This window comes from Melozone crissalis, unplaced genomic scaffold (assembly GCF_028551555.1).
Source record: "Melozone crissalis strain CALT ecotype California unplaced genomic scaffold, PUWL_Pcris_2 ptg000005l_1, whole genome shotgun sequence".
Taxonomy (NCBI): Eukaryota; Metazoa; Chordata; class Aves; order Passeriformes; family Passerellidae; genus Melozone; species Melozone crissalis.
Window position 1 is genome coordinate 4,354,377 of NW_026535783.1, and position 14,304 is coordinate 4,368,680.

Consider the following 14,304-nt stretch of genomic DNA (forward strand, 5'->3'; position numbering starts at 1 on the left):
AGACTGAGAGGAGACCTCACTAGGGCTCCAACATCCTTGCAAGGGGCAGGTTCCAATCTGCTCACTCTCTGACACCAGTGACAGTATGCCAAAAAATGGCCTGAAATTGAGCTGGGGGAGGTTTAGGTTGTGTAAGAACCAAAATGGGGGATGTGAGACTCTTCAAAATGCAGTTTATTCCATGCAAGAGGTTACAGCAGTGCAGGGTCGTGGGTGACAGAGGATGTGCCTATAGCTGTCAGCTCCAGCTGGAGGCAGGCCTGGAGACCCGTTGGTTTTGGTCACAATGCATTCTATACTTTTCTTTTGGTTACATGGCATTCTATACTTTTCTTTTGGTTACAATGCATTATAGACTTTTCTTTTGGTTACAATAAATTATATGCTTGTCTTTGCTGAGCATCTTAATACAGTAGAACCAATCTATACCTTAACTATTATCTATAGCCTATCATAACTACTATAATTACCATATTCATGTTACTGTTCTCCAGTCACTAAAAGTTAGTACATTACATTTTAAGCTAGAAGTTGTTTTTCACTTTTCTTGCAGTGGAAAATTCTGAAACCTTTTTTCTACTTGTAACATTTGTTGACTTGTTTGCCTGTGCTTTCTTTCTGCTTGGTAAAAACATCTTCTTGTTTGAGGTGGGTTTATCCTTTGCTCTAAGTCATAAAAACCCCTTCTAACTAACATAACATATCCTTTGCCTTCTTGGTTATCCAGTAAGACTGGCTCAGCAATTCTTTTGTTCTGTATCAAAACTTGCTTCCATCTCTATTCCTCCTTCAGATTCTACATTCAAAAATCTTTCTGCTAAACATATTTATCTCTGAGACTTTGTGGCTGGGCCCTGGAACAGGTGCCCAGGGCAGTGGTCATGGCACCAAGACTGACAGAATTCAGGAAGCATTTGGACAATGCTCTCCGGAACATGATGTGACTCTTGGGATGTCCTGCATGGGACCAGAGCTTGAAATCAATGATCTTGATGGGCCCCTTCCAACTCAGCATGATTCTATGATTCTGTGGTCTTTCTCCTGGCCACCTGTGGGCTGGGAAAAGTTAAAAACCATGGCAGCTGCTGGAACAGGAGGGCTCTGCCACTCTGGTCTCCATTTGCTGTCTACAAAAAAGTGTGAAGCATTGTCACCAAAGGAAAATTAATGCTACTCAAGAGAGCAGTTAGTGATGCTTACCTTTAGACGTTTTCCCCTGATTTATGAAGAGATATATCCATGCTTGTTAGTGTATATTATTGGCAATTCTAAGGACAATGGCCACTACCTTTAAGCTGGGTAGTCCTGTTTCAAATCCAACAGCTTTGGCTGTTTTACAGCTTTCGGGTCCTGAGGATTTTTATTTTTTTTTTTTCAGGTTAGTTACTGTCTGAAATCTGCTTTGGAACCAACAAGAGAACCATCATATGCCCACACATTATAGGATCTGCAAATCTTGCAAACAATGTGTAGATTCAAGTGATAGAGATAAGAATTAAATGCATGAGATACTGAATTGTTATTAATTCCACTCTATCAAATTTGTTGTTAATTTCACTCCACCTTTCACTGAGGGTGAAGGCTAAGACGGTTGAGGGCAGCCTCCATGAAGCAAAATCCTTGCTGTTTTTCAACGTCTAAATCCCAGGAGGCTGTTAATCTTTTTCATAATTTGGTTATTACCGAGGGACAGGAGTACTACTGATGAAAACAAAGTGCCTGAGCTGATGAGCTCCACTTGTGACTCAGGAAAAGAGGAGATGATGGGGCAGGGTGATCTAGACATCAGGTGCAATGCTATGTGCAATGCAGTAAATCAAATCTCTTCCTCTTCCACTCTTACTCCCACACACAGGGAAACTAATTGTATGATTCCACACAGTGCAGATGCAAACACAAGACATTTGGAAGCTGAGCCTTGACTTCGAGCTAACAGAACATTCAACTAGTTCAGTGCATAATCACAGTTGGAAATCCATGCATGGATATTTTGTTCCAGGGAGGTACAATATAGGCTGGGTTTTAAAATATACCCAAAGGGGTTTAGCTCCTCAGCTTCCACTGAAAGGTGAGGAAAGTTGGCCCTCCTTCCTTCCCTCTGCTTCTTTTAAAAGTTTCTGTAAGGACAGACCCTTCCATCAGCAAGCATGGTGTGTGGTGGCCATGATTCTGAAAGGTGTCTGTAGGGTTTTTGAGCAGTGCAACAGGCTCAGCTGAGGAAATTGCCATTAGCTTTTCTGAGAAAGGTAAACTCTCATCATCTCTAAAGGTAAGTACGTGTTGATGACTGCTCCCAAAAATGGATAAGAGCTTAGGCTCTCAGCTAGTATAAAATTACAGGGGTGAATTCAAAGAAGCAAGCTCATTAACACAAATTGCAGAGCTGATGAACCTTGAATAGCTGGAAATGCTGGGCTCTGGATTTTATGATTAGGCTTCTGATAGGAAAGAGAGACATGAGAGATCAAGAAAGCAATTAATTCTGTCAAAAAAACAAACAATATCTGACTCATCAGCATGAGCAGCAGGAAGACCTCTAAAATTTGTCCTTTGAAGCCAGGGTACTGTAACAGAGCTGTTTGAATAAAGACGATGGAAAAGCACAAAATGCACAAAATGTACTCCTTCTTGCCTGGCTTTGTGTCCAAACTGCCTTCTCTTTCTTTTCAGCTGCTGTGGAATAACACTCAAGTCAAATAATTTTCATCTGTTTTCATTTCTTGGGTATATGAGTGCCTTCAGAGTAAGCCTTGCAGATTTGCTCAAAATTAATAACAAAGCATGTGTCTTCTGACTGTTCTGGAGACATCTGTACAGCCCCATAACATGAAAATAAATTAATTTTATAATACGCTGCACATGGTCTACCTTCTTATAAATGGAGAGCATCCCCTGAGCTTCCAAAGGGTAAGGTCACACAGGTGTGAAATGCTTGAACATCTGACATGTTTGCTAAGGATATGAAGTTATTATCTGACGTGTTTATTAAGGACTGTGTGGAAGTAAGGTCTCCAAATGCATGATGCTTGTCAGGGGCTCTGCAAGTGTTGTTTCCCTAATAAAGAGGGTTGTACATGCATTTCCCAGAGGGAAGGTGATTCACCATGCCAGGTTAAAACCCTGCACTTTGCAATGTAAGCAGCTCATGGGACTTGGTGGCATAGTGTATGGAAATCCAGGCATGACTCACTCACTCAATATGGAATTGCAAGGAGGTATTTGCAATAATTGAGCAGAACTTTAGCATCATATCCCCCCTGTTCCTTGCAGAAGTACCATGCAAGAGTAATCCTTTCTGATTCAGCCAAGTGTTCAGGGAGGTACTTGATCCCATACACGCACTTAAACAGGACAGGAGACTGATTTAAGCAAGAAAATAGGATTAAGTGCAGGCTTAATGGTTTTGCATCACACGCAGCCTGTGCTTTAACGACTTTCCAAAGCCAGGGATGCCTTTTGTTTTCTGAATTGATTTTCCTCAAGCCTGGGGGGTTGAGGAAGGAGAACAATCCAATTGCAGAGACAATATTGAACAGCAGTGGGAGATCCCTGCAAATTTTCTATAACCATCAGTGGACTGGAGTGCTCCATTGTCTGAACACTCAGGGCAAGAGCTTCAGCCCAGCTTTACAAAAGGTGGACTCAGCATGGCTCAGCACCATCATGGGAGCCAGAAGGGGGAAGAGATGATGGCAATGTTAACACAGCCTAACCGTAGACACATAAATTCAGTGCCTGAATGAAGAGTGTGATTCACAATTGCTGTATAGATCTGGAGACAGTCTCCTCCACAGAGTGACTCAGAATGACCTGTTGAACCTATAGATGCTCTAGAGGAGGCTATGTCTATTAATTTTAAAGTAAATACAAATAAATACTCAAGGTATTATGAATACTTCTTCCTGAAAATCTTCAAATTCGATGCTCAAAGTCTTGAAAGAATTTTGACTAGATGTTTTTGCTAGAGACTCAAGATCCTGTGTTTGCAGTGCCCAATACACACTTGTTGGCTGTCTTACAAAGCCAGCAAAGTTTAGCTGTTCAAACAGTTCAAAGCCCCCTGCAGAGTTGTGCCTATCTTTTGCATTATAAGAGTACAGTTATTTTTCTGTTAGATCAATTGCAAAAATACAGAATTCTTTGGGAAATTCTTCATCCCCAATTGCTAAAGGGACAACCAAACAAGCAAATCTCCCTTCTGTCCCACTCCAAAACAACCTTCACTATTAATACCACTATGACAGAAAATCCAAGCTGAAATTTAGCTTTCAACTCTGTTTTACCAAATTAGTGCTGCAGCTTCTTCCTTCCTGCTAAGAGCTGCTACATTCTAGTATCAAGGAGACTTTACATGGAGTTGTACATGGATGGGGTTGCTACATATGCACATGTGTGTATTTTTCTTTGTAAAAAAATGTAAGCAATGAACTGCATTCAGATAGCTTGGCGCCTGAAACTCTTGGGTGAAGTGGTGTTTTTAATAACTACTGGTATTTTTCAAAAGGTTTCATTGAAGGGCAGTGCACCTCTCTGAAGTGAGGTAAGAAAAATACAGTGTAAAAGAGGAGAAGCTCATAGCTGAGAGTTCATACTAAATCCTCAGTTTTTAATATGTCTCTCATGAGCAGTGAATGAGGGCGGAAGTAGCTGAGCTCGCTGTTGAACTGTGGGGCCAAACTTAGTCCTGACATCCTGTATGTTTGTGGTGCTCTGCACCCCACCAACGTTATTCTGAAGAGAGGAATTAATTCAGTGGATCTAATGGGGCTGGCCTTTGGCTCTCCTCTTTTTCCAGCCTTTATGGATCTGTTTCACATGAGCCCTTTGTGCAGCAGCACAGGCAGGGCTGCACGCCCCTGGTCCTAAGTGCACTTCCTTATCAGAATATATGGCACTGCATTATGCTGCATGTTTATGGTTTGAAACACTGCCTGATAATGTGGCCATAGTCAAACAAAATGCTGCATGCAACAGCAACCAATTAATTTGTTTTAGGGAAAGAATATGACATCAGAAAGAAAGAGATACCTGCTTAGCTACATTTAATTGGAGGCAGTCAAATAGCTGAAATGGCATATACATTAAGATATATTTTCCTGATAAACACTCACTTTCATATATTATCTATTTATTTTTCTCTGGTATCTTAATGGGACTTGGAACATATTAGATTTTTTTTTCCAGTAGGCATTTAGTGCATTTCTGGAAACAAAATTTCTCATTCTTTCTGGTTACACTATTCTCGCAAATGCAATAGGAGAAGTGATATTTTTAATGGGTACTTGTGTAATTAAATAGAAGAATGTTCACAGAAATTAGCTTTATTAGTGCCTAGAGTGGTTGGAGGTTGAACCTTTTCAGTCTGCAGTTAGAAATATTAGATATCCAATTGATTCCGAGCAAAATACACATTTCTAGAAATTTTCCTTTTCTAAAACGCTACTAACTCAGATGCCAACTTTTCTTTTGGAGAATTACAAATCCTCCAGATTTGTAGTGTTTGGAAAACTGCAGTGGCAGAGGCTGGCTTAATGTTGCAGAAGGAGACTCTCAGGGACAGTGCAGTCCCTCCTGAGGCTCTGATGCACAAGGAGTTAATTGTGACTGTCACCTCCATAGTGTGATCTATGCACAAAAACAAAAAAAATCAACATTTAGTTGTTCGCCTCACCTGTGCATGTGCTCTTTTAAAAAACAGACCACATCCTCATTTAATCTATGACACTAAGGTAATTCAATAAGAAAAACTAGAGCTAGCATTTTATTTGTAAGGCTCCCCATTCTCTTTCCTAAATTAGCCTTCTATTTACTGAAAATGTTTATGCTTGTTTTCAGAGTGGAGAGGAAAGGGAGAAGTAAGAAAGAGGACACTTCATTAGAAATCTAAATTAACAAGTTTGGGGTTACAAGATGTGACTTAACAGAAACTCTGCTTGGAAAACTCAAAGCTGGGGAAGGTAGAAAGTTCAAGTGCAGCATTTCAAAAGTCAGTCATCTTGAAGGAAAAAATACTGTTTAGTGTGGAAGCTAGGTAGTTTGCTCTAATTTAGGCTTAGATTTCTCTCTTTTCTTAAAACTACTTCAGAAATCAATTTTCTGTGTACATTTAGTGTAAGTATTTCTCACCAGGGAATGTGTCTGTTGAAATCACATTAAGAGTGTTTTAATTATCCTTAGGGTGTTTGACAAAGAAGATTTTGTAAATGAGAGGTAGTTGGTTACACTGTTCAGTGTACAAGGGTTTAAGGGCTCTTTTCTCTGCCAAGCTGAAATGTGAGTGGAGGGAACAACAATTATTTTAACAGTTTTCATGCAAGGAAGAGAAGACCCATGTGTTTAACCTGACCCCCTGACTCTTTTTGCTGCATTATTTCATTTTAGTGCTTCTGACACACACATCTGTGTATTAAATAGGCAGAATTAGTTTAATTGTGGGAATTAGAGACAGTGCTGCTGCCAGTGATGTCCACAGCAAACCTTACTTGGTTGCTGTTGTGAGAAGGAAACAAGTGAGTGTTCCTGCTGAAGAGGTCCCTTGGAAGCCCTCATTCTCAGGACATTCCACATTTCTTTCCACCCAATCCTGATTATTTCCCCAAACCATTATTTTTCATTCTAAACTCAATTTCCCATTCCTTTTAAGTCAATAGCTTGACTTTATCTTGCTGTTTTCTTTACAAATGTTAAGACCACACACTGAGCTCTGCTAACACATTGTATTATGCTACTAGTAGACAAATTTTAACATCACATCACATACATGTTGCAGTTGCTGTTGTAACATGCCTTTTAAAAAATATGTTTATTGGATGAAATTGTCTCTTTCTCAAGAAAAAATCTGGTTCTTCAATATAATTTATTATGCCTTTTAAAATTCTGTCTGTTCAATAAAATCTTTGCTATATTATAAATACCTGTAACGAAAATATAATTTAAAATTCTGAGAGAAAACTTTTTTTTTACTTTTACATTTTTCACAAAACCCACACAGGCACCAAGGAAAGACTAACAATAAAAATAATTTACTCCTGTACAAGCTGATCTGGGTTGGAAACATTCAAAAGAGAGATTTTAAACTTGTCATCTATTGAAACTTTGGCTACAGCATAGGAACTGATCTTAAAACAAAGGAGGGTCTTTAGTTTCCCACCCTTTTAATCTGAACATTTCTTTCAAGGCCTGATGGAGCTTTTGTTGTTAGTACTTTCCTCCCTGTAATATACCTGAATGACGACTGGCTAAATTTGTTGTTATCTGAGGGAACCAGCCTCTAAGCTTCATTGCACAGGACTAAAGGTGGCCCTTACCTTGCCATATGAGCCTATTCTGAAAATTAAACATTAGTGAAAAGAAGTGCTCTCATTCTGTAATAGCAGCAATTAGAAGTTTTCATGGTTTGCTTGTTCATTAGTTATGCACTGCCAGAAAGCTTTTGCATGGAAAGGACAGCAAAAGGAAAAGCTTTCTGATCTGGACCACTTGCAGGAATATATTTTTTTTTTTTAATGACTTCTCTTCCTAAGCAAATTTCTTAGTAGAGAGGGAGTGATTCAGTACAAGCAGTATTCAGTAGCAGAGATATTATCCTTCAACTGCTGACTAGAAGAATATCAAAGAATCCTGAAAACTGGCAAAAAGGCAGGCTAAGCCCAAGACAGGCATGAAGCCACCACAAAGAATGTTTTTTATATCTTATATTTGGTAAGAAAATTTTCAAGGTTGTCTTAGAGAAGTCCTTTTTTCCACAGAATTCTTCATTAGTTACAGTAGATAGGTTTACCTTTAAATTACAGAATTTAGTGTGAAGTTTGAAAAACTTTTAGTTGAACTGATGGATTATGAGCAAAATGTAAAATTCCTGTGTTAGAGACACTTGCATAATTTTAAGGAATAGACAGTGAGAAAGAATCCAATCAAATATTTCTAGAGAGTCTGCAAAACACATTTCAATAGTAGGCAAGAGGAAGAAAAGTAAAGAGCAGTCAGCACTTTTTTGGGTATTCTTTAGTACTTCAATGAGATAACTATCCCCTAGGAATCTTCATTTCCTTGTTCTAGATCCCCTAGCTTTTCTGAGCCTCCAACATGGCTTTTTATTTTTTTTTCAATTATTAAAAGCAAAATCATATATAACTTTGACTCTCATTAAAGAGGTATGTATGGAAAACTGCTAATGTTAGGGGGTTGCTTACCCTAGTTGCTTTCTGACAGCCACCTCTGCCTCACAAACTCTTCTTACCACTCCACATTTCATGCTCACCCTTCTCAGGGTACTGTTTTAATTTTTTTTTAAATCTCAGACAATTTTGCCTCGCCTTCCTAGATATTTTGGGAATTTTAGAGTCTTTGGGTGGACTTTTCTGCAACAGTCTCTGGCTGCTTGCAGATGTAGGCATCTCAGAAGGCAGCTTTGTACTGCTTTGGAGACCTGACTGAGGCTCCACGGGTCGGAGGTTGGAGCCCAAAGCTCAAATAATTGGCACAAACAGGTCAGTACTCCATCAGGGGATGCATAACTCGTGAAAAGAAAGCCAAGTGCTCTGAAGTGAGACTCTGCCCTCATTGAACACATGGGGCCTAGAAAGACCAGGCTCATCATTCAGGCACTTCACTTGGGTAAGTTCCAAGCCTGCTGGAGAGAATGCCATCCCATGGTCTGGGATGCCTCCTCAGGGGCTCTTTTTTAATTTGGGTGTTTCTGTCTGTATCTAAGTTGTGAATAACTTCATCAGTGTTCACTGATGCCCCAGTCCAACCCCAGCCTCCCAGATGTTCCTCTACAGGAGAACAGAAGGGCAAGGGAGCGTTTGTTTGGAGGAGGAACAAAACACCTATGACGGAAGCAGTACTGGCTGCAAGTATTAAATCGGAATAAATGACAAATATAACAAAGACTGCAATATTCATGACAAATCCATGGATGAGAATATATCCCCATAGCTTTGGCAGTTTGGTTCAAAACTGCTTGGTAATTCAGGTTTTGAATCCTACTGCATGCTTCAGTGAAGAGGGTGGAAGAATAAGCAATGTGAAAATTGTTTAAAATAGAGTATTAGGGTTTTCAGGGGAGTACTATTGCATTTCATGCCTGAGGGGGCAAATCTACTCTGAAGAAAGGTTTTGAAAAAAGATAATACTAAAAAGTGTCATTTTCCTGTCTTATCCCCTCACACCTGTTTTTTCCCTTCCTTGATATTTGTATTAAATATGAAGCAATCAAAGCAGCAATCACACAACTAGAGCGTACACAGACTTTGGAAAAAAAAACTACGAATATTTCCAACTCAGTGCCATGCCCTACAGTTAATTTCCCTCATTTATGATATCAACCAACGCTTGCAGCAGTCTATCATCTCTATGCTTGACATCATATGGATTACAGCATCGGAAGGTGTTCCCGCATGGATGCTGTCAGCAGCGGAAGCGGCAAAAAGCTTCTTGCATTCTTTTGATACAGCCAAAAAGAGATATCAACAGGATCCTCAAGTTTCCTTTTCGGATTCAGAAGCCAGACTGAAAATATCAAAGTAAAGAATGAGGTACAACGAATCACTGATGACCTCCACAACTCCATTGTTCATGCAAATACCGATGGAGTCTCCAGAGGAGGAATTTCAACAGCCGGTGAAGACGATGGATTGGAAGTGCATCAGAAAAGCATTGGCAAAAGACATGCATTTATTTCCGGGTTCAGGAGATTTGACAATGCCGGTGACGTATGATGCCCAGGGACAGAACCCGAGATGGGAAAGGATGGGTCACGAAACATTCAAAGACTTAGGGAAGGTGGCTCAAACTTTTGGGCTGGATTCACAATATTTCAAACAACTATTAAGAGGGACATTCACCACGTATGACCTTATGCCATATGATATTTGAAGCATTGTGGCAATGATTCTCACTGACACACAGAGTCTCGTCTGGGAAAAAAGATGGAGAAAGTATCTTCCAGACTTGCGAAATAGATACCAAGGTGGGCCAAACGCGAATCTCACAGAAGCGCAGTTAGCAGGAGATCCTCCAGATGACAACCCAGGGGAACAAGCAGTGCGGCTTCCACGAAGAGTGTTAAATGACATCAAAGAGGCAGGGCGAATGGCAATCATGCAGATTACGCTAACAGGGGCTCCGGATGTTCCGTTCTCTTGCATCAGGCAAGGTCCCGCAGAACCATTCATGTCGTTCATCGATCGACTCACGCAAGCCGTGGATCGACAGGTGACGATTGAGGAAGTGAAGAGGCCTCTCTTGGAGAGCTTAGCTTTTGGCAATGCCAACCCAGATTGTCAACAGGTCATTAGTGCCATGCCAGGACGGCCATCCTTGGCAGAGATGGCGGAGGCATGCAGCAAGGTGGGGACACCTCAGCATGTCGCATCGATTGTGAAGAACGAATTAAGAGAGGAATGGGAAGAACAGATAAAGGGACACTCAGAGACACAATGAGAAGACAAGGCATTGGAAAAGATGCTGGAAAAAATACTTCATCAACAGAACAAGAACACAAACAAAGTTCTTGCAACAATGCAGAAGAAGAGCAATCCCCCAGGAGGACAGTGTTACAAATGTAGGGCGTTTGGACACATGAGAAAGAATTGTCCACAGACACATACACCAGCACCAGCACAAAAAGCGGAAAGGCCAATTGTGCGCGGTGCGGAAGAGGAAGACACTCTGTGAAAGAATGCTATTCTCAGACAGACGTGGAAGGAAATCCTTTACCGTGTCCGGGAAATGGGAGAAGGAGCGCGGGAAATCGCCAGCGCGCTCAGACACAAGTGCTGGTGGTGACACAAGAAACAGGGCAACCATCAGTGGGCGACAAGCAGACGCCCTCAGCAAAACCCTCAGTCGATTCCATAGCGACCCAGACCTCCTCCCACCAGGGGCACAGTGTGCATTTGCAGCTTCTAAACTAGTATGCTTTCTAGACAAAAATCAAGCAGAGATACCAACAAGTATCCGCGGAGATTCATACAAAAAACAAGATTTCTTGATAGTTGGACAAGACAAATGCAGCATTCTTGGACTCATTGTTTATCCTACAGTTGTTTCTGCAGACAAGAACACAGAATTGACAGTTCTGGCAAGAGCGCTTCGTCCACCATTGACTGTGCCGGAAAATACTGTGGTTGCGAGAGCTTTCGCCTTGCCGCCACACGCCATTGGAGAAGTCATGTCAATCTTTGATGAAGAAGGGTTTCCTATGAACGAGCATGTTGAGATACATACTGCATGGGTGAAGCACATAGGCCAAGATCTACCCACACTCACGTGCCAATTGACATGTGGAGACAGGACAATAGCAATCAGAGATATGCTCAACACAGGGGCAGATGTCACAGTAATATCGTACATCTTTTGGCCACGCAGTTGGAGCTTGGTCGCGCCCTTGGGTTCTCTCTCAGGCATAGGGGGAGCTTCTCTGTGTCTGCAAAGTGAGAATTCCATCATTGTCACGGGACCAGGAGACAAGACGGCGATCATTCGTCTTTTTGTCGTCCAAAAGCCGATCACAGTCTGGGGTTGAGACTTTTTGGCACAATGGGGCGCGAAGATCGAAGTGGATTTTTAATAGGGGTCACTGCGGCACTTGCCACATTGAAGTTGACATGGAAAACAGATGATCCAGTTTGGGTGGATCAGTGGCCCCTTGAGCAGAAAAAGTTGAGTGCTTTGAAAAACCTGGTCCAAGAACAATTGCAGAAGCGACACATCAAGCCAACAGATAGCCCTTGGAACTCTCCAGTGTTTGTCATCAAGGAAAAGCCATCAGGCAAATGGAGGTTGTTACATGATCTCAGGAAGATCAACGAAGTCACAGAAGACGTAGGACCACTTCAGCTGGGACTTCTATCTGTCTCAATGATTCCCAGAGATTGGCCGCTTGTGGTCACTGACCTCAAGGATTGTTTCTTCAGTATTCCGCTCCATCCAGATGATGCTCCGAGATTTGCCTTTTCAGTTCCGAGTATCAACAAGGAAACGCCTCTGCAGCGGTACCATTGGGTGGTCCTTCAACAAGGACTCAAAACTTCTCCGACGATCTGTCAATGGTACGTGGCACGAGCTTTGGCACCAGCGTGGAAGAAATTTCCGAAGGTGAAGATCATTCATTACATGGATGATTTGCTCATTGCAGCATCAACACAACAGGAGCTGCAAGAAGCTCGTGACTGTGTGATTGCAGAGGTGCAAAAGGCAGGTCTGGAAATCAGCATTTCAAAGATTCAAGAGGTTGCACCTTGGAAATATCTAGGGTGGAAGATTTCAGAGAAAACAATAAAACCTCAGAAAATGGAGGTCAGCACAAAGATCAGCAATTTGCATGATTTACAACAGCTTTTGGGAGAGATCAACTGGATGAGGCCAGTTTTGGGAATCACAAATAGCGACATTCCAGCGTTGCTCGATCTTTTGAGAGGAGACACAGACATTCGATCTCCCAGCACTCTCACGCAAGAAGCGAAGAAAGAGTTGGAGAAAGTCACAGACGCAATACAGAAAAGGCAGGCACATCGATTTGTTCCAATGTTGCCTTTTCAGTTGACAGTGCTGGGGAAGAACACACAGTTCCATGGTTTGATCTTCCAATGGGATGAATCACAAAAAGACTCTTTGATAATCATAGAGTGGATTTTTCTACCATACAGGCCTTCAAAGACAATTCTCACGGATTTAGAGATGGCAGCACAAATCATCATAAAGGCGAGAACGAGGTTGCTGACAATGGCAGGATGGGAATTCTCAGTCATTAGATTACCTCTCAAGCAAGACTATTTCGATTGGGCAATGCAACAATCGAAAGACTTATTAATTGCGTTGTTAGCTTTTCCGGAAATTTGCACAATCCATTTTCCACAGCATAGAATACTGCAATCACATGTGGATTGCAGTATTCTATAATCACATATGTTACAGAGCGAAACCAAGAATAAGTGAAGAACCTTTGGACGGGATCATAGTGTTCACTGATGGCTCAGGGAAGACACACAAGTCGATGATCACGTGGAGAAACTCAACGACAGGGGATTGGGAATCAGATGTAAAGACGGTCCAGGGCTCTCCACAAATCGTGGAGTTGGCAGCCATTGTCCAAGTGTTTCAGTTGTTTGAAGAACCTCTCAATCTGGTCACAGATTCCGCATATGTTGCGGGTGTGGTCAAACAATTGGAGGGTTTGCTCTTGAAAGAAGTCAGTAATGAGGTTTTATACTCATATTTGGCAAGCTTGAAAACATTGCTAGAGAGCAGGGAAAGAGAATATTTTATCATGCACATCAGAGTGCACACAACACTTCTGGGGTTTTTAGCAGAAAGGAATGCTCGGGCAGACAGGTTGACAATGCCCATTTCGCAAACACTGCCGGACATTTTTGAGCAGGCAAGATTGAGTCACGCGTTCTTTCATCAGAATGCACAGGCGCTGATGGAGTCCTTTCATCTCACAAAGAGTCAGGGGAGGGAGATCACTAGTGCTTGTCCAGACTGTCAGCTTGTGCAGCCACCTTCTTCTACCGGGGCAGTCAATCCGCGGGGACTGCAAAGCCTTCAATTGTGGCAAGCTGATGTCACCAAGTATCCATCCTTTGGGCGGCTCAAAAATATTCATGTTTCAGTAGATACATTCTCAGGTGCAGTCTTTGCCTCAGCACATGCAGGGGAACCAGCAGACCATGCTTGTCGACATTTTCTGCAAGCATTCGCATCATTAGGTGTGCCTCAGGACATAAAAACAGACAATGGTCCAACGTATACAGGCAGGGTGTTTGACAAATTCCTGAAAAGATGGGGTGTCAAACATACATTTGGTATTCCACATTCACCCACAGGTCAGGCAATCATTGAAAGAACACATCACACCCTGAAATCCCTTCTGGACAGACAAAGAAGGGGGGAGCCAGAGGCAACACCTCACATGAAATTAAATAAGGCGTTGTATGTGTTGAATTTCCTAAATAGTTCATTCTCAGAACCCAATCCACCAATCATGAGGCATTTTTTAAACAGCACACAGGCAAAGCTAAGAGAAAATCCTTTCGTTTTGATCAGAAACCCAGAGACAGGACAAACAGAGGGCCCTTTCAAACTAATCACTTGGGCCAAGGGTTTTGCTTGTGTTTCCACAGATCGAGGTCTGAAGTGGGTTTCAGCGCGACACATGAAGCCATTTCAAACACAAGAGCAAGAGAATGCTGATCCGAGAAACAAAGAGACGAGTACTCAGACAGAAGTCGAGACTCAGACTGCAGAAGACGTCTCAGAAGAGAAATACAAAGAACTAAAGACTTTGGGGATTTTTCC